This window comes from Achroia grisella, unplaced genomic scaffold, assembly GCF_030625045.1.
Source record: "Achroia grisella isolate CSIRO2021 unplaced genomic scaffold, CSIRO_AGI_Agris_v1 utg511, whole genome shotgun sequence".
In the NCBI taxonomy this organism is placed as follows: Eukaryota; Metazoa; Arthropoda; class Insecta; order Lepidoptera; family Pyralidae; genus Achroia; species Achroia grisella.
Window position 1 is genome coordinate 2,769,122 of NW_026712905.1, and position 22,748 is coordinate 2,791,869.

The window sequence follows — 22,748 nt, forward strand, 5'->3', positions numbered from 1 at the left end:
GCCATTAGAAGCATTTTTATAAAACTAGAGCTGTAAAATTTTGTGTCGTAGTTCTGTGCAGTATCTTCAAACTAAAATATAATTTTCCGGACGTTGCCCATGTTGTTGTATCTGTCGACTGATCACCTGACTCAAAATTGAAATTATACAGAATGACAAGCCGTTTTATGTGATCTATTACATTAGTTCGGTGCGAGCAATTTATTCGTAACCAGTACCTGTGTGACATATCAGACACGAGAACAGAAATGTTTTTGAGGTAATGGTTATAGCCCATGACCTCAAAGACGTTTCTGTTCTCATGTTCACAATCCTTCCGAGTATTCTGACAAGATTTTTTTGTGCTTCATCCTTTTCCTGCTATGTTATAATTTTAGACTTTAGTTATAGATAATTTTGTTTAATCGCTCACTAGTACTACGACTTCGAGAGCGGAGATAACATCTTGTAGTTCATACAAATCCCACTTTAATAGCAAATTTTGTAATAAACTCCAGCTAAAAATCTATAAAACAAAAATTCTCAATCAAAATTGTGACGAAACTTTTTCAAAAAATGACTAAAGTACGAGTACACAAATGAAATCGCAGACAAAGCTAGTTTACAGTTTGTCGTTATTCTAAACTCCACATTCCATACCACCACACCCGATACCTGGCAATTCACTTAGTATTTGATTTTACTTTTTTTATCTCAGTTACTATTTTGTAGTACCTACATAATATATAAAAAGCAAAACTAATCGATTATCCAGTAGAACCATTACACAACAGTTAACTATATTATGAATGTGATGATAATCCTTGACTTCTTGCAAAAGAGCAAAAACAATTCCGATTCCTTGACTTTTCGCAACGCAACCTCAGCGATCAACAAGCAGAACCACAAGCTAACAATAGCTTATCTCATTCAATAGAAAACGGTGGTCGCGATAATCAAATCACAATAAAACACTGACTGAGGATTCCCCGTCTCCACAAACAAAACAATACATTCATGAATGTCAAAAAGAAAACGACTTTAAATATATTATTCTTAAGTAACAAAATTGTATTGTAAAAGTAAAACTAAGAAAGTACAATATGTTATCAATAACTTATGTAACAATAACAAGCAAGATAAATTCTCAATATATAATAAACAAAAGTAATAAAAGTTACTTAAGCGTCATGTAAGACAATCAACAGTACATACCGTGTCAAACAGTCAACGCTCGATGCCCGTAAATCAATCGATGGTTGCTTTCGATTACAGAACACAACGGTAAACGCGATTAGACGATAGTCAGCAAAACAAAGCTGTCAAACAAATTCGTGGATGTTAAGCTTTTCAAAGTTAAAACCGAGTCGTATTATAAAGAGTGAGGACGGTGCAACGCGTTCACAACGTTGAAACGAGCTCAGCTCGGCGACTCACGACCCCCCGCTGTCGAGGTTAGTTCGCTCGCCTGCGAGAGGCTCCGGCGTCGATCAGACGAGTCCGGTGGGTAGGGCTGGGCCGCGGGGCGGGGGAGCGCGATAACAGCGCTGTTTTTGCCGTGCTCCAGCCCGCTTGCTCGGCACACAAGCGAACAACACGTTCTTCATTTCGTACTGAGTCCATTATCTCTCGTTGCATCCCGCTCGCACTCGCCGCTTACTTCGTCGCGCCTCGCCGCGCCGGCCGCTGTTTTATTGCCAGCCGACGATTTTAACGTGCGCTCGCAACGTCCGCCGGAGCACAAAAGTTTTTATGGAAATTTCATTCCAAATGCGCCTCGCTCGCTTGCTCACTCGGGAACGTCAATATAAAAGCACGATAACGAACGGACGAGTCAATTAATTATTATTGTTGGAAACTGTCGGGATATACCGGACTGACTATCTAGATATCGTATTTATGTGGTACCGTTATACATGCCTACTATTAAATATTTATATACATGAGCCAAATTTTTTAGTCACTGTAGCAATCCTTCGATATCTTGTTATGTGGCTATCAATTCATTATAATCCAATGCAATGTCATCAATCCCTGGTTCTATTTCCAAGATCTATTTATCTATGCTGCTTTATGTGGCCTACGATAGCCTAAGCATATTATACTTAATTTCCTAGAACGAAAAGTTTGTAATAGAACAGAAAAGTCTACTAGTTCAGTATCAATAAAGATAAATGCCAAACTCTACAGTGCTAATCAAGTTCAGGTTTGCACACAAATATCACTAACAACCGAACACTTCTCTCTTCATCGCTTTATTACAAAATAGTGTTTATTTAAATAAACATGCCAGTATAAATATTGATAGTATATAGATAAATAACATAAATGAAGAATATTCCAACAGCGGGACTGAATAATCTAAATCAACAGATGTAGTTATTCCTAAAATTGACTCTTCCCAAAAAGAAAAGTAAATAATATTAATAAATGCAAAATAGCTACATGGCTTCTTTGTTTAAGCTGTTCAGATTCTTGATGGAAATTAAATTTCAGTTTCATGTATACTACCAGTGCTTTAAGATCACTAAACCCTGTCTTTACTGACCCTTCAATATGTTAAAGATGTATGTAGTAAGACAAGACACTATAGACCGCCTATCAAGACATTAGTTGACATATTATCAGTCGAGTAGAAATCAAAAACCATCTTTGACAATTAAATTCGATAGTCGTTGAAACCGCCGAAATAAATTAAATTCTTAACATGCATAGGGATACATGGGACATTCGGCATAAAATGAAACGACCGACTGCACTTGGCCTAAATCCCAACGCAAATAAACACAAAGCTGCCGTCGAGTGGAAGTCTATACTTTATGTGGAATACACAACGATAGTAAATACAGGCTGAACTAGCTAGCACATTGCATAGACTGTACAATATGTGGGTGGAATGGAAACCAACCTAGTGACAATGATAATGAAATCCGCGATTGTTTTGTACTTGACTATCTTTTGCGTAACAATGTACAGTGACACTTAATATTTGAGAAATGGTGCGTCGTAAGCATAGCTTACAACGCAACGTGCCCAAGTATGTATCTATGAAAGATGATTAAAATTTATAATACAGTTTAAAATTGATTTCTCTGAACCAAAATCATACAGCTATTTTTTTTCTTATCTCGTCACTATAGCTATTCACTACTATATATTTAAACCATTTATTTCTTGCATATTTTTTTTTTATATTTAATTTAGGAGTGTTTTACTCATTGAGTAAAATTATTATATTGAAGAGGTGCTTAAAATTATGTGATTTTAATATTAATTCTACTTAAATTTTCATAATATAATGGTATTTCTCAATAATAGCGAAATTTATTTTTTACAGTATATTAAGTACGCGATGCCGTTATTACTATAGTAGAGAAAGACAAATAAGGGATTGATGGAACATATAGGGCTGGTAGAAAACATTTACTGAGAAATTTAAATGTGCGAATTAGCTTCAGATAATTTATGATTTACAGCAAAAATCATTGTGCCCTTTGATGCCCTATGATCCTAAAAACATATGTAACAATTTTATAACGAGAAGCATTGTGTCCAACAATGTGATTGCTAAATAAAGCTATCTGATAACAACCTTCTTCGATATTCTTATTAGAAGACAAATATTCAAATATGTACCACCAACGAGCCAAGAAGTTGCAAAACAAAATGTGAATGGTAATCACTTTATAATTTTTAAATGTTTCACTCATTCCATTCCAATATAATGTGAATGGGTGGTGCACGTCGATGAATATAACAAAAAATTACCATAATAAAACAAGGATACAAAATTCTTTATAGTTATTACACACATACATGGTTACATGATGTATGTAATATAAATCTGGTAGGCTAGGTCAGTGGCACGAGAACGCTTCAAGTACCTACAATCGTGTGCTATAAATAGAGGACTGTTGAGCGCTGGAAATTACAATTACCGCAAATCCTGTAGTACATCCTATAATTGGTAAATAGCCTTACAATTAAATAATTAGTTGATATACTATACATTATTTTTAGAGCATGTGATAGATGTCTTGATTTGTTACCAGAAAACTGAAGCTGTAGAACTAAGTCAGTAAACGAATAGAGGACAGCACCCAAATTACGGTAATTTTCAAAATTTTTTAACAAACAAGTTTCTCAGTTTTTCCTATTAGTATACTGATTAGCTATTTGCTTAACTTGTTATCTTGAGTATATCAGAAGCGAATATACACCTCAGCAATATCAGTACTTCTCAGCTGAAACTGGAGGCTGACATGAGTAAAGATAGAAATAGGCTATAAGATAGAAAACAGACATATAGCATTCTGCATTATTATATAGAATAACAATATTACGTCAAAACCACAACCAAACTATTACCATTGACACTATATATAATTAAATTACGGACATCGCAAAGTTATAACGTATCGTGGTACGTAATCCTTTTACGTTTCTTATACTATAAATAGATAAGTTAGGCCCGAGTCGTAACGAATCCCACATTACGTTACACAAATACGTATGAAAGATTAGAATAGCAATACAAAAGCGGAACAACAATGTCATTCGAGACATGACGAGATTAATCGGCGTAAATGCGTTTCAAGATCATTCAAGAGTTCGACGACCGGCGTGCGAAAATGTTGTCGTAAATAAATAATTCACAAGGCTAGTGTTCTCGGTTGGGGCACGTGGTGGCAGGCACGTGTAGTAGGTACATAAACATTTACATTACATAACCGGCTCGTCATTGACGACCGCGCGCTATCGAGAGCGAAATGCTGTGCCAGTCTTACGAATGGTTGCACCGTTGTCGGATAACCCACCGCCATTACCTACATACTTATAAACTCACTTTGGAGATCGTAAACGTTCGCCCTTTCTCGGTTCACTGGCTCACAACGAGTTTTATTAGAATACATTAGGTACTTTGTTTAGCTTTCATAGAATATGGGGTAAATTTATTGAACTAATGAACATACAAAGGAATAACTGAACTCGAAATAGATACCAATGAACTCGCGATTAAGCCAAAGTAATCTGTCAAACAAATATTGAGTACAAAATAAGTTTTGCACGCAAAATATTTCATAATAGGTAACTGAGAATCATTAGTCTTCTCATATGTTACAAATCAATATCAAATACAAAGTCTTCATCCGCGCGGTATTACCTTTTTCAAAATAAATGACGACGAGATGTTTCTGCCATGATAAATAATATTCGCAGGAGAGTGAACGAGTGGCAAAAAAACACGAAATAGTCCTCTGGTGGTGTCTAGTAATATTTATGGGCAAAAAATTGCATTGCCATAAATCAGAGAATGTCAATGTTTGGAAATATAATGCAAATATCTATATCAGAAAATAACATCAAAAAGATTGTCGTAGATAGAATGAGAATGTACATGATCTAATATTAAAACATACAATAAGAAATTGTGCGATTAGACAAAAGTATGGATTAAAATCAAAATAGTAATAAAGCGGTTAGATACTTTAAATAACAGATAAAAAATATACGGGAATATTTCTAGCAAGAATGTCGCAATAGTCAAATAAATTGAGAAAGTACTCAAAACCGAGTTAGAAATTAATGTGCTATTAAAGCTCTTTTAAATCAAAGCTTTTCGCTTTTGTTTGTTTATGTTTGCCCCCTGGGCCGTAGCGTAAGGTATACTTCTGTATATATTAATTTTCTAAAATCTTGAAAATTTATAATACAAACTATGTAGGTAGTTCTTGAAATATACGTAATTCGACATCTTTAGAACTAAACACAAGGGAAGTAAGTATTAACAGTACATTTACTCTCTACATGGTTGAGGAGGAGTTGAATGAATAAGTAGCAATTGAAATCATAACTGTACATTTGTGCAATTTATATACAATTTACAAGTACAGAATAAATGCAGCCCTGTCCACTATTTTACATAGAATTCCAACTAATGTAAATAAGCGTGCAATTAGTACTACCCCAATTTTGTGTACGAAAACCTGCAATACCGTCATTGACTCGTCTAAGTGAGGGTATATATTTGTGTAAAATAGACGGTTGCGCACGAAGGCAAGTGGTACACTTTATTGAATGTCTTTATAGGCCACCTGTTACTTGGGTCCGTGTCGGTGAAACAGCTGATCGAGCCCGAGCGAATTATTATTATTGTTGTCGGATGTCGGCACTGGCTTATTTATTTGTAACGAGGGGACGAGGAGGCGAGGGCAGCGGGGTGAAGCACCGAAGCTCAACTTTCCCTGGCAACTTCTGCTGTTAGACGATTGTGTAATGTGACCCCTTTGAATAATAAATTAAGATTACGCTGATAAGACAAGATGTGACAGCACATACAAATTCAGTTTTTACAACAGAAATACATGAACATGCAAAATAAGTAAAACATTGTAATATTTAAACTTATTACGAAGATTAATAAAGTATAACGAATTTTATAAGTAAATGAAATTAAACAATTTTATAACTAGTTAGCTCTATGACTGGTGATTATGAATTCAACAATAAACGTGACACAAAGGACTATGTCGAAATTTCGTATATTCGTTGTATTCCAGATAACTGGAAATCAAGTGATTCTCAAGATAAAACCATATCCCAATTGTAGATTATTGGATAACTTTGTTTAAATTGTCTGACTAGTACGGCAATGGGCCTAGTGCGAACTTTGAATAATTGACAGAGTCACAATGCCATGTAGCAAAGTACAGAGGTGAGCATAGTATGGAAAAGAAAATTCCAATTGCTATAACAACCAACCTAGGAAGATTATATCGAAGATAGATCTGAGTTTGAGTTGCAGGCAATCTAGGTAGAAAGTAAAAATAAAGTATCTCACCTGTAGCCGGTGTCGAATTAGATTGTTACTAAGTACGTCATTATAAATGTAGAATATACTAAACTGCACGTCGCAGTATGTAGGTATAAATTTACTAAAAAATAATCCACAAATGTATATAGGTACAAAAATTGACATTAAAGCAACTCCAACAGCGGTTACTGCGACGAGGCAGCCAAATTACAGTTTACGAACAACGAGCGTAATCACAGGGCCATGACATCAGGTTTTTCTACAAAATTACATGCTTCTACCCCATAACCATTCACATTAGTAGCTAGTTTCGTAATACATTTTGAAAAGTGTGTTGAATCCTATATTATCTCGAATGAAATTAAAATAAATAAATCTTCAATCATCATCATAATTCGGAAAATAAAAATAACACGTAACATTATAAATCGTAGGTACACATCCTCCACAAATATTTTAAAATTAAAATATAAATTAATCATTTGAAACGATGACTTACAAAAACGTGGGAATAATGTGAATGTCCAATTAAACATAACACGTCATCGAAAGGTGTTTCCCGAAGAACGCACGCACACATTGACGATCAGCTGACTGCTCCGATTTTAACCCACACCACTGAGCCGACTGTTAGAGAACATAAATAATGACGGCCCACCTACCTAGGTATACGTAACACACATCGTATAATTTGTATGAACGACCGGCATAGGAATGTGCGATACACCGCTGTTTTCTCCGGCATTACAGTTTTAACGACGAGAAGAATTAAATCGATGTAACAGACATTTCGTTGCAGTGAGTTAAGACATAATGGAATCGAACGCTATAAGCGTAAGATCTCATTAAATAATGAGAAATGTAGATAAACAGTACAAACTATAAAAACATGTGCGATAACAACAAAGGCGATTAGTCGATAATTGTAGTAGATGTAGGCAAGTTTTGTAACTAGTTAATTAAATTTCATAGGTGCTATTTACGACAATTTTTTCGTACGGAAGTTTAAGATATAGATTCGTCATATACAAGATTAAGGCAAATATCAACCGACTATATTATGAATAAAAAGAAATATCTACCAGATATATTACTGGTTGAAACTTTTACGGCCACGCTAGAGTAGAAATATTAGATTGACATAATTCTGCATATTGAAACTGTTATACCTATAGTTCCTTTGCTATTCCATATTTTCCTTATGATTGTATTGTATAGAATGTATTCATTGATAACAATAATCACTCGACAATTTTAATAATGCAAAATATAAAAATGTGTAATATTTTATTAATATATTTTGTAACAAATATTTTATTGCTTTTCTCTTTAACAAATCTAACAACTAAATAAAGTTAAAGTCAATATAATAGTTACTAACCTTTTAATATATACTCTAATGCAAGAAAATAATAGAGACGAAGGACTTAAAGAACATCAAATTATAACTCTTCATACAGTAATAGAAGAAATGACCATTTCAGATTTATATATTTCAATTTAGATATATGTATGTACCTAATAATCCCGACGGCGAATGAAATTAAACTGTAGATGAAAATACCTGTTTCTGCACTATAATCAAATTATACTTCTAAATTGTACATCTTTTTATTTTACGAATGGTTATATAATAGTAACAAATTAGTATTAATAGATAATTTAATAAAATGAGTTAAACTGATCATTTATTCAATTTAACCAGTTATATGTTTGCATCTAATATATTAACATATACCTAATAACACTGATCTAATTCAAACTTGTAGCAGTCACCGGTCATATGATAATAAAAACAAACATCTACCCGCTCGCCACAAAATAGAATTGAATATTGAGCCAACCGTCGCACACAGAGCCAAGAAGGCGGTCGGATATCACACAGACACAGTCCGCATTCTGTATCGGCATACACCCACACGGACACGCAGGCAGTAGTAGATAAGAATCGTCCCATTTTACACTGAGTCATGCGACCATTGCTATACTTACTGTAGTCGCCGGCAGCCTGATGATGACGGCCGTCTTGATAACTTCTTAGAACGATGACGAACAACAAAGTAGGTTGAGCTGCACACATGCACTTTTTTACACACACAAACACACATACACGAATACACCGTAAGTCTCACTTAAGTGACATCTCCCCTCGAAGCAAAGCGTTACGAAGAATCGACCGATGCCAGTAATGGGAGCGCAGAAGCGGGCTATGGCGGTGGTACAGGATGACAGAGAGCGAGACTCGTGTGGGTATTGTACGTTCGATTGCTCTAGCAGTGCGCGCGTTTCAGTTGGCGCACGGCGACTGGCGCAGGCAAGGCGAGCGGTGCGACGAGGCGGGCGGGCGAGCGATTTCACCGGGCTGATATTGCGACGGCACGCCGCTGCCGTTCAGTTCGACCCATATGTATAGCTACCAAACCAACAAGCGAGGGCACGCCATGCCAGAACGTGAAGCGGGGGGGTGGCACCGACGGCCAGAGCTGCAACAACAAGCCAGTCTCCAACACGAGCAGTTATTTGGTCACCATTAAATTCTTACTTTGTAACGTTCTTTCTATACAACGGCTGAATTTAACTATATTATTCGCACCTCATTGTAAAATTTCTTTATTTATAAATTCTATTACACGTAAACAATAATCCTGATCAAAAATTACTTTCAAACCATTTGGAAGATAATTTATAAAAAAGTTGCAATTGTAAAAACAAACGTTTGCTTTTACAATGCTAGTAAATTCTGATATATTAATCAGCAGTAATAGTAGTTAATAGCACTCAATCAATTACGTTGAAGCTTATATGCTAATTATTAATTTAATAAGAGATACACCGGCCACATAATTAATATATAGAAACAATGACAACCTTATAAATAAAGTGAAAATTGTAATAGGATAGGATAATACTAAACAAAGTTATATTGTATTACTACATTATGTATTTAGTTACAACTCAATAACTTTGTACTGCAATGATGATGACCTATTGGGAATACGGGTCAATGCATTTGCGCATTGAGTCAATATTTAAATATCAGAATTGATGGTAGAACAGCAATCAATATTAATGGTAAGACGCAACAGAACATCAAAGGTCAAGAAATCATAAATCTAGTCACAACTTTATTCTAATTGTAATGTGGTAAATTTTGTGAGTTGTAGGGAGTAATCTTTGGATCTACACATCTACACTTTAGTGCTGGATAGTCCATTTATCGAGTAAAACTATAGAATAAATAACATAACGGTACGACCAATATGAGCAAAACTGCAGGGAATAATATAGCAAAACCTGAGGAAATACGAGTCTGAGAACGTATGTAACATAATTTGGTCAGTCAGACTGCGAAGTTTAATTAAAATTTGTAAATGTTCAAATTAATCAGTACTTGTATAATACTACTAAATATTTATATTTAAAGCTATTATGATTTTTAAACATGTATTGAGTATGGTTTCAATAAAAATATTTTCAATATAACCTGCTATGTGGTACATTAATTCCCATGAAACTAAAGAAATATGCAGAAAGGGCGAGGCAGCAATAAGACGGTGGATATCGTTAATTTCGATATCGAAACCTGTTTTATAAGTGACGGTCTCGGAGTCGGCACTGCGAAGGCAAGGCCTCTCTACGCAAAATAAAAGAAATATGTTTTAGTGGGTTAGCGAGCGTGTTTACGATCGGATTCCCGGGGCCTGATTATACTGCCATTAGTTACATAAGCTGCTTGGACCGCGCCGTAATTAGACGATTTGTCTTATGGTCGATAACGTCATAAAAGTATTTCTGATGCCAGCTTAGAGATTTATCTCCGTAATTGCTTATGGTGTGATTACCGAATCTAGATCTGTAATGAAACCAGCACGTAACGCAATTACAATGATTTCTATTTCTATTATATTTATTTCTATTATTCAATATTAAGAGATGATTTATATTTTTATTAAGATAGATTTTATTGTATTCAATATGCTACAAGTATTGACTACAACGACCTCTGTATATAATTTCATATTGTTTAAGTAAAATAATTCCTCCCTTGCATCCTATTTGCAGAATGTTATAAGACGCTACACACAACGCCATCTGTTGGAGACACGCACAAGTTGCACCGGATACCCGACCAGTTTCTTTGTGACACTGAACACCTGCGAGCACAACCGACATCAACTGTCTTGCCAACGTAGTTTCAACTAGTTTCTGATATTGCGATTAAATTCAATGCCTTAAAGGTATTATACCACAAACTGAGCATCTGACTGCTATGATAAAAAAATTTGACTATTCTTCGATAAATAGCTAAAACCCAAATTATACTAGGAAAATAAATACCAAAGTGCAAAACTTAAATGCATATTCGAATAAAATAAAATACAACTAATAATAGTGATAGTTAACCATTTACTGTTGTATAACACTTCCAGATCTCTAGCTTCTTTTTAAAATATCTCTTCTAAAACAAAACTATAGAATATACAGAGACACTCATCAAAGAATTACTACTACTGCCGATAATTTTGAATCTTCTACTGTTATTTACTTATTTATTTTAGACGATTAACAGTGTACTTTTACATATTACTTGATCGTATTGAATTGTCATCTGCCAATTAATGATATTTACCAATAGTAAGTTCAAGCTGAACTATGTGCTAGGTCACTACATAACAAAAGCCCTGATACATGAAATTAAATAATTTATTACCTTACTATACAGTCAGTCGTATGTGAAGTGTTCTTAAGTGACTTCGATTTGAACAGTTCGAACTGCATTTACCAATAAAGTAAAATCTGAAATTAGTACAAACGTTGCCGCCGACTGTACTAATGCATCCTCTACGTCCTTGTCAACACAATACCCGGTAGTTACGTAAGTGAGAGCAAGACGCGTCAATGGCATCTCGACCCTGCCTCTGTTCTCGTCACTGACCCACATTACTCACAGGTACCGCGCAATAACAATAACAGTAATGTTATTACATAATTCGCAACTGCTATTAATTACAATAGCATCTGCCAAATCACATTCACGTTGCGTACGATGATGCACGTAGTTCATTTACGTGTACATGAAGAAATTGTAAAGTACGATGAAGACTGACACTGATAAAATGATAATAGAATACAAAATGTGAAAAGTTTTAGATAAAAAAGATTTGGATCAATGTTTAAAGCAAGTGTTAATAAATGATCACTAAGTCATGTACTAGTCACGAAGACGACATTGGTATGAAAATTGAATTTCAAATTTTGATTTAACTCACTCCTTAGTGATGGTTTCATAATGGAGATCTAATAAATATATATATATATCATAATCCTATATATGAAAGTACTGCCAAAGTTAGGGTTAAATACATTAATGTTGCTAATTATAAAAGCAGTAAAGTAGAGAAATCTATAAATAGTAAGATCGCTGTCGTGTGGGTGTCTATATTACTAAGTAATTAATGTACATGGAAATTACAACGAACCCTATTAGTAAACAGCGACTGGTCTGATTGTATGCCTACGCACCACTGGAGCAATACAGTAACAGAATATATTATATACCATGAGAATACATATATTACATATGATTCAGTATTGTGCAGATTAGCCGATGATAATGATGAATACAATAACCGAAGGTCGTAACAGTTACGTAACGGACTTAGATAAGGATAAATACAATTAGATAGATCGCAGACTTCGTGACAAAGACCTTCGGCGGTGTCAATGGAATACAACAAAGATAAGGGATTTAAATAGCGTGCTAGATGAGTAAACATGTAACGCTTATTATTTATAGCATTGAGAAGTGCCGAAACACTGAATGAACTTTTCTTTTCGTGACGAGAGGAGTGGGCGTGTGTGCGTGTCCCGGTGTCGATGTAGGCCACTGCCAAGGTTGAATGTTTAATATAAAGTCAGTCTGGCGTCGGGACATTAAAATGGTCGGCCCCTCCCCGAGCCCCCCTTATCCCAGTCCAGCGGTCGCAATCGTTGCACTCGTTATTTATTATCTGGAGGCATCCCCCGCCCTCAAACGCCTACAATCCTAAATGTTGAATGAATGACACTCGGAAACAAAGTGTAATCATGTTTGCCCTCACTTCCTATTAAAAATGCGCTCATCTAATTTGCTTAATATGTTTAAATTAAAACATACAGGCATTGTTCTGTATAGATTGTTTCAGTAATGTAGAGCACTTAGAAAAAAGTACGCAATTACAGTTTATGTGGTAAGATGGTCCTCTACACATTTGCATACAGAGAAACACTGCTATACGCTGCATTGACCAACAATACAGTCCGCTTCACTAAATAGCAGATGATAATGACTCAATGAATTAAATTATATTAAAATACTAGCTGTACCCGGGACTTCGTCCGCGTGGAATTTAACTTTTTTTTCTAATATAAAAGGAGCCATGTTACTCCTTACTACATCAGCTACCTGCCAATAAAAGTCCCGTCAAAATCGGTCCAGCTTAGGTTTCAGATCGGATTCAGAGATTAGCCGGAACAAACAAACAGACAAAAATTATAAAAAATGTTATTTTGGTGTATATACCGTGTTTATATACATATGCATGTAGTAAAAAACGGTTATTTCAATATTACAAACAGACACTCCACTTTTATTTATATGTATAGATGTATAGATAACCTATGTTACTTGAAATTAAGTTGTTATTCAATATATTGTCAGTTTTAGCCGCGATTTATTTATCTCTCCTTGTCTTTCTTTATTCCAAATAAGACGAGTAATTAAGATATGTCGCTAATTACTTGTTTTAACTAGCATCATCCGCGTAACCGGGATATAAGTCTATTCCTACTAGAGTAGGAATAGACTTATATCCCGTAGATCCTAAACACTATAAAATTTAACGATGGTTTGTAAGGCGTCAAAATGTAACAAACAAATATAGACAAACTTTCTTTCACGAGAATGATTCATACCTTGTTTAAAATATATATTATCTATATAGATAAAAAAAAACCTGTAAAAACATTAACGGGCGAATCCTACTAACATTACTAACTTCGCCTATTGAGTCAACGACATTAAACATAATAAGATAAGAAAACAAAATGGCTTGTCACGTTGTTTTTCCAAAGCTATAAAAATGAAACGATTCTAGTCTCGTAGACTCACGAGATATACAAATTATGATGCCGGTCGATCTGACGACGAAAAGCGTTGTCGGAAACTTGAAACTCTCACTTTCTAACAAGAAACGCTGTGGCTCGAGAACTTTAGTGTACATAAATAAGTACATATTTATTTATTTATTTATTTATTTATTTATTTATTTATTTATTTTACGTCACACTAAGTGAGCTTTACAGTTTCCCAATATGCCCACTTAGGAAGATTGTATATATATACACACACTTATAAAACACATACTAGTTACTAATACATACACTAATTACACAAGAAAAAAATAAAATAAAAAATAATAACAATAATAATAATCTTACTTTTCCATACTACTTAAATAATCTACTGCCATCCTACGAAACTCCAGCAAATTACTAGTAAATATGTCCAAATCCGGAAAACGACTAACAACACCGTTGAGTAGACTCAATGCCAGAGAAATAGGAGCCTGTTTGGCCAGCTCCGTCCTTCTCCATGGAACATCAAACAAGTTTCGTCTTCGTGCTTGTACGTAATTATTGGGCGCTCTTATGGACACCGATGTTAATACCGCTTGGTTACATTTTTCACCTCTCATGACTTTGACTACATATTCCAATAATGCAATCTTCCGTCTTACTTCGAGTGTGTCATATCCCACCATCCCCAACAAAAACATAGTAGGATATATATTAGGGTATGTTACCCTATAACCATACTGCCTTTGATATATATATCGTATAAATTTCTTTTGGAGTTTCTCCACCATGAGTATGTATTTTGACTCATGAGGGTTCCATATAATTGCGTTGCTTTCTAATTTACTGCGTACGAAGACATTATATAGTATTTTGATACTCAGTATATTATCTAACTGGTTTGCCTGTCGTAATACAAACCCAAGGGTCCTGAACGCCTGAGTGCATATTGTAATAATATGACTTCGGAAAGTCAGATCATCACTCATCAAAACCCCAAATCTCTTATAGACCTTACCCTATTTATCGGTGTATTACCTAACTGGTAATTATGCATATAGGTGTCCACATTCCGACTAAAAGTTACTAGTGAACATTTGGCGTCATTAAACATCAAGCGGTTTGTTTTACACCACTCATAGATATTGTTTATATCTTTCTGAAGGAGCTCGCAATCAGAGAAATTATTAATTTTAAAAAATAATTTTAAGTCGTCTGCAAACAACAGACAGGACGCCGTAGTGACTACCTCCGGCAAATCATTGATAAATATCAAAAATTCCAGGGGCCCTAAATTACTTCCCTGACTCACCCCGGAGTACGTGTAATATGGCTCAGAATAGCTTCCATTATACTGCACAAACTGCCTTCGATTGCGAAGGTAGTTGGAGAAGAATTTAATTAACAATGGAGAAAATCCGGCAGCTGAAAGTTTGTGAAGAAGTACGTCGTTGTCTACACTATCGAATGCTTTTTTTATGTCGAAATATGCTGCGTCCACCTGGCTGCTACAATCCACTGCATCCGTGACATATGTCCAAAAGGACAGTAAGTTGGTAGCCGTGGAACGGCCAGGCCGGAAACCATGTTGGCAGTCAGTAAGTCGGTTCTGTAGTTGCTTACTTATTCGAAAATGTAATATACTCTCGAATAATTTACCGAAGGCAGACAATACTGCCACTGGTCTAAAATCGCTTACGTCCGACTTAGAATTACCCTTAGGGATGGGAACCACGCGTGAAATTTTCCACACTTCCGGGTAAACAGATTTATTGAGGCACAAATTAAAAATATAACGCATAGGTTTTAAGAAAATCGACCTGCAGTCTTTTATGATGTAAGGAGGAATGCCGTCAGGACCGGCTGAACATTTTGGCTTGAGACGTCTGAATGCAAGCTCCACATCATCGAGAGTAACAGCGTCAATATGAATACGTAAGCTCTCCGATCCTGCCGCCGCAATCGCTTCATCCGCATTCAATATAGGTGGATACTTTGCGTAAACAGATCGGAAGTACTCAGCTAATAATTGTGCTAATTGTATATATATATAACACAGGGTGGTTCGTGACATTCACCTACATCTTCAAGGAAGTGACAAATTAAATCGTGGCGCCTGCAAAAGAAACGATCATGAATGAAACACTGAGATACAGACATCAGTAGACACACATTAACCCACATCAAAGCCCATAATTATTAAATCGTCTGGTAAATGTTGGGGATACCCCGTTGGACCGTAGCCAACAGGAAGGGGCATCTTTAAATAAATTTCAAATGATAATGTGTTTAGCCCCGCAGGTAACTGTTTTGGCAATATTGATATTTTAGAAATTTACATTAGCAATTAACGAAATGTAGTTACCTATTTAGATCTATAGAATTCAACAGACTAACTTTTGAATTAATATATTTTTTTAACACACAATACTCATTTTACTGACTCAGTTAAGGCATCATTAAAATATTTATAAATATATCAGTCCGAACTTTCAAATTTCGGACTGATATGTTTATAAATATTTTACTTACTTCGAACTAGTAATAATTAATTAATTGTAAGTAATTAACAGAATCATTATAACTTTATGCTAAGAAATGTAGTGTATAAGTGATAAAATCTCGTTACACAAATTCATAGCCGAATATCATAGGTAACTTTACAACACAAAAGCGCAGGTCAGGTTAGTAATAGAGACACTCGGCGGCACAGGTTGCAAAACGTCACAAACGAGCCTGTGATTGATGGTTGCGGTGACATTCGTTGCGTCAGAACTTGGGGTCGCGAGGTCAATGTCGTCACGATTACAATAACCCACGATATGTAGAAGTACGAGAACATATTAATAGTCACCTGGCTAAGGCCATCCACATTCAGCGTTGTATGAACATTGAAATTATTGCAATAACATTCTCGGAATATTCGCAGAACAATTGAATTATTAAATATATACGCTATAGCAGATTGTGAGCAAACTAAAATTAAATATCTTATTAAAAATTTACAGAACGTTTTCCAATATATTGGCATCGAATATAGACTTCAATATTAACAAGAGTGGGATGGAAGCAAAAAGTAAACATTTATTTAATTAGTAGACAACGAACCTAATCGTTTAAGGGCTTAAGGAATTTCGTCCTTCTATTGGGTTTCTATTCAGTCACAGCGGTCTCTGGTAGTGTGGTATGTTGAACTAATATTTTATTCTAATGTTTTAAAAGTAACAACGCCGTTCTATACAATCTTTACTTGAATGGCTATAATCAAGTACCGAGTTTCACAGTTCCGCGGAATTGGATATGCAATCGTTACATTGTTTAGTTTATGAAAATTCATAAACGAGCATGAGACCAACCGTCTCAGATTACGACCACCCGGAACGGTGGCAGTGCGACCCCATTCACGGGTACCGGCGGGTCGCAACCATAAAAAGACACAGCCGCTTTTACGACACAGCTACAACACATCCGCGAACGTTCTAACGTAATAACAATACGATGCCGTGAGGGTCTGCGACATGGGAGCTAATGTATTCTCATTGAGATCATAATCTACTCAAATTCTGCAACATATAATCTAAGTCAACAATTTTGTGTTTGGATATCCGCAATACACTCTATACATTGTAAAAAGACACCACTTCTTCAATAACTTGTGTGTATACTAAAGATGTATCTAAAAGAGAGTTGTACGTCTCTATATAAAGAATGTCAATATTATTTTAGGAAACATAAATTCTATTATAATATTTTATTTGCAATAAAATATAATGTAAACATATATTTATCAGAACAACCGTAGTGTAAATCTTTACAACAGACATACAATTTTTAAATAATGCAATAACAGTGAATCCTTTTCTATTCAATCGACAATATTTAAGATTATATATATGACTAGCTACCCGCCCCGGCTTCGCCCATATATTACACACATGAACGTGGTGTACATGTATTATACATATAAACCATCCGTTTGAATCACTCTATCTATTATAAAATCGCTTCAAAAGTCATTGCGTAGTTTTAAAGATTTAAGTCGCTGTCTGTCCATATGTATGCATATGGACAGACAGCGACTTTGTTTTATACTATGTACTAATGATGATGATGTGCTTGCTTGAAGTTTATTATTTTAAATGTAGGTATTTGAAACTTTATTTCAACGTAATAGTTATATGTAAGCACTACAGATTCTTGTTTATAAAAAAAGTACAATGTTTTACTGTTATCCTACTACTGATCATGTAGCATAATTTATTTTTAAATGCCCATTTTTACTAAAATATATGAATCCTTAAACAATAAATTTAATGTTCAAATGATCAAACAAAAATATAATGTAACACTAGACTATAAACAAATACATAATATAATCATGTCTCTGAATTCGACAATATGTAAATAAATAAAGGTATCGTGGGTGAAGTGATTTTAGTGAGAAATGGAGAAATTTTTAAGAGTTAAGAATCAAATTCGTTGTCGTTTGGAAATATCAATACATATTTTAATATATAATATTTTATTCATTATACACATTGGTATTTTCCTTAATATTATATTTGAAAAGATTTACTTACATTTTTAAGTTTAATAACATTGAGCTACGTGCAACACACTTATTGCATTAACGAGATAACATTTTACATTTAATGTTCTATTAAGGGCTTTGTTCACATCTTGTTTAACACGAAGCTACTAGTTAGTTCAGTTAATTGCAGTTACCAATGGATGTGTGTGACAAATTGATTAAAAACCTATCAGACGATCTCATAACAAATAATTGTAGTATTGAGTTATTATCTTTTTATACCTATACCAGTTTCGTTATTAACTAATATTACCTATATTAATGATTGCCAATATTAACTATAAATTAATTAAATTCATTAATCACTATTTCATACATAGGCTCGAATTAAATACGTGCAGTAACGACGAATACAAATTTTAAAGAATCTTCACTGATTCCATTTTACAAAGGCTTTGGAAAAACGTAAAACCTAAATTACCATGTAAGAAGATAAGCTCAAATAAGCGACTAGGTTTAGTGCCCACCTATCAAGGAGCCGTTCGTTCAGTTATGGGCCGGGTCCGGTTTTACAACCTCGTTACCGGCGATCCAGCCTTTTTACAGCGCGATTAATCCGCTCACCCGACCCGCGAAACCCGTGGTGGGTCCAAATCTTTTTATTGTCGACTGTACTAAAAAATATATTCGCATTAGTGATTGGAGGTACTTACTACACTAAAAATATCGAGAAAATATATAGAGTAATGCATTTGGTATGAAGTTTAATACAATGCAGACAGTGATATAATTAATTCTGCATCATTCAATAATTTATAAATATAACAAAATATGTGTGTCTGTAAAGTTGAAAGCTACATGAAAATGCTTTATCTGTTTTGTGAGCCGTATAAATTATTAAAATGAAACGAGTTGCCGACCACATTTTGTGCGCGCTCGCTCGGCCTCGCAGCGTATTATCGAAATCGGACCGCAATAATTACATTCGAGCCGAACGCGGCCATTCCATCTATCTGTCCAAACGACTAAATAAAATATACGCTGCGATAAAATTTTATCAACGACTAATATATGACTTTCGAAAAACATTGTTAATGAACTTATTATACAAAATTAATATAATAAAATAAAAATAGTAAGTATCTATTGTTCCAAAAGCAATAGACGTAACAGGGCAAATGAAACAACGGAGTTGAAATAGAAAGCAGTTAAAATGAGAGTCTGTAACAAAAACAAACAGGGGGTAGCTACGTGAATTTTGGTGCTCGAGGCGTACCAGGGCCGGATTACGTAGCACCCTCCGCATATTCAATTAAAAATGAAACGTACTCGTGCGAGCGTTGTGACTATTCGCAATTTGTAGGAAAAGCTCATGTTTGGAAAATGAGATTTGTGCTCGCAATCAAACATATCAGGGAATAAAAACAATTACTGAAATGAATAAATAACATTTGTTTACAAGAAGTAATAATATCTATGAGTAGGTACTGCCACAAGGTCACAAGAATAAAAACTGCAGGTAAGTCTTTTTCCCGAATAACTAGTTAGGTATATAAAAATAAGCAACGGTCTATTACTTACATTCATTAGTATATTGTATTATACAATAGATGGTAGAAGGTACCAGAAAGAGTGTGTTATATTGAGCTCAGTGGACACAAATAGATTAAAAATTATAGTAGCAATTATATCCTTACTTGAATTCCCAAAACTTTTAGTGTTCTTTTGTGGACTTGTGACAATTATTGTTATTTTCGCTGTTTATGATAAGCAATTGTCCTTTCAAAACCGAGCTTTAAAATTGACTACGTTTTTCTACGGAATTTCCCGCGGTACATGCATCTTTACATTTTTTAGCTTATGTAAATCTCTTACTGCTAAAAGTTTGCCAAAGAAAATTTGTAGTCGCATATAAATTCGTTTATCGGTCACGTTCGTAACTGTAGTACAATTTGTCTGAAAATTTCCATAGTGAAATGTATTTGCTTTGTTTTTACATGCGAACGCACGTCGCCTGTCTGCTGATTACGCTCTCTACTGTTACCGTCATTCATTTGCGTCTACGCCAACCCACTCAATCTCGTTTATTATGTACGTGCAGCGGTCGAGCAACGGAGCAGCCTGCCTCTCGCTTTTTAAATTTGAATATTTCGCTTCGTACATTACTTTGTCATTGTTGCAAATTAATATCTTATAGTGAGTCTATGATAACAGATTACAAATGTCACAATATATTTTACTTCGTTATGATTATTCCCCTCCTATCGCAGCATAAATTTACTATACAGATAGATATTTACTATACATATAAATTTTGAATATATCGTACGAAAATGAAATTATTACAAAAATACAGCGAGAAATAGTGAAATGTTCTTGCCAATAGAATTTAACGTGTTAGTTTCATTTGAGAAAATTTATTTGCTTTGTAACGTGTGCTAAACTCAAATTAAAATCAATCACTAAAAATCAACATTCGAATGACGTGTTAGCGGCATTACAAAAGCTATACACTTAATAGGTAAAACCAAAAGGACATTTTAAAGCATCCCCTTTCTTGTGCTATGGGTGCGGCGGCATATTTCTCTACAGTCATTCATCGCGTCGACGTAAAGTTGCATAAATAAATAACTCAAATTAGAGCCCTTCGCGTTTCTTGCGTACACTGAATACCCGTTCCTCTCGTTGAGTAATTCCACTCCCCTTTGTGCTCCAACAAAACGCTTGAAATTTAACTGACTACCTAAGATTTTATCTTGAAATATGTTTTTGGAATCCTTGATGATGCCGGTAATTGATGTAAAACAGTTAGTAGAGATTTCAACTGTTTTGAATAAGGCTCTTGCATTTAATGTAATAATGTTTTTGACAGATTATTACATTTATATTGAAGTAATCAATGAACAAAATAATATCATCTCAAATAGTAGATATATTATTTTGTCACATTCCATCAATTAAAAAAAATATCCGTTAAACTGGTACATTAGGTTTAAATTGCATACTTTTTTTATTTTCCGTTTTATATTATATAACGTTTAATCGTTTTATGTATTAGATTATATACTTAGGAAAATAAAAAAAGTATGCAATTTAACAAATACGTTGAATAGAACATTATTAGGTATATTTAAAGTTATCATCTCCATGACCACTTAGCATTTTGTCTATGGGCGTCTTACCCAGAGATATACAAAGAAATAAAATTACTATTGCTTGGCTATTATTTTACACTAATCTATTTTTTGTATATTTAATGCAGATAAAAGTATTTTTACTTTTACATTATTAAACCAATACGGTACCAGGACCATAATGTACGTTACATACAATTGACGTACGGGTCCCCTCAGTCCGGGTGCTGTGGAGCATTCGGTACATTCATTACATAAAGCGTCACATCGTGGAATCGGCCGGTTTAATAATTCCTTACTCGGGTTCCCCAGGCGCCGGTGGCCCGCCCGGTCGAAGCGAGACAATGCTCGCTTGCCTAACGGCATCAATCAACATCAAACAACCCCGTTTATCTATACGCACTGCTTTAGGGTTCCGAATTTCAAGTACCCCATATTTTTCAATGGTTGATAGTGTCGTAAAAACCGACGATTAATAAAGTACCTTATGTATTTTATATTACTGTTTATCGCGTAATTTATTTCACCTTTCCGTGAATTGTGATCGTAAAACCTTTTAGAGTGTCAATGACATAGTTTTGTTTTGTGTCATAATACCTACCAAAATAAACAAGCTATTTACATAATACGTTATAATTTACATTAGTGTGGGATATGCGTGATAATCGTGTAACACCTATAATTTAACATGCCTCGTGTTCTCGATTATATTTTTGAGTACAATCTGGTGTCAATAGCACTAGCCGGGGGCATGTATACCCTTCTCAATCATCCGTACATATATTAACGTTCAGTCTCACGTCGCTTTGATCTGCAGTAAGCTCTATGATGTTAGCTATGACCCGTTGATCAATGGGGTTTCCTAACCAACTGACTGTGCAAAGTATACTTAATTACAGTATAATTACACGCACTTTATACTTCATGGTATTGAAATTTAGACAAGAAATTAAGTAATATTTTTCTCAATATTGAGAAAATGTCCGTAAGGATTTGATAAAATGAAATAGGAAACATCAAATTATAATTATTCTAGTGTAATAAAAGTTAAGTATCCGACAAAAACAAAAATCGTGTATTTCAGAATTTGAATAAAGTATTACTTTTCATACGTACATATGTTTATAACACTCCGAACATTTCAAATTACGTTAGCATATTAAATAATATTTAA

General features: G+C 34.6%; 1 protein-coding gene across 1 annotated transcript in view; it reads right to left on the minus strand.

Annotated features, from left to right (window-relative positions):
• LOC131846633 (trithorax group protein osa) overlaps positions 1-22,748 on the minus strand; it is a 102,412-nt gene that overhangs the window by 31,154 nt on the left and 48,510 nt on the right. The window lies entirely within an intron of this gene.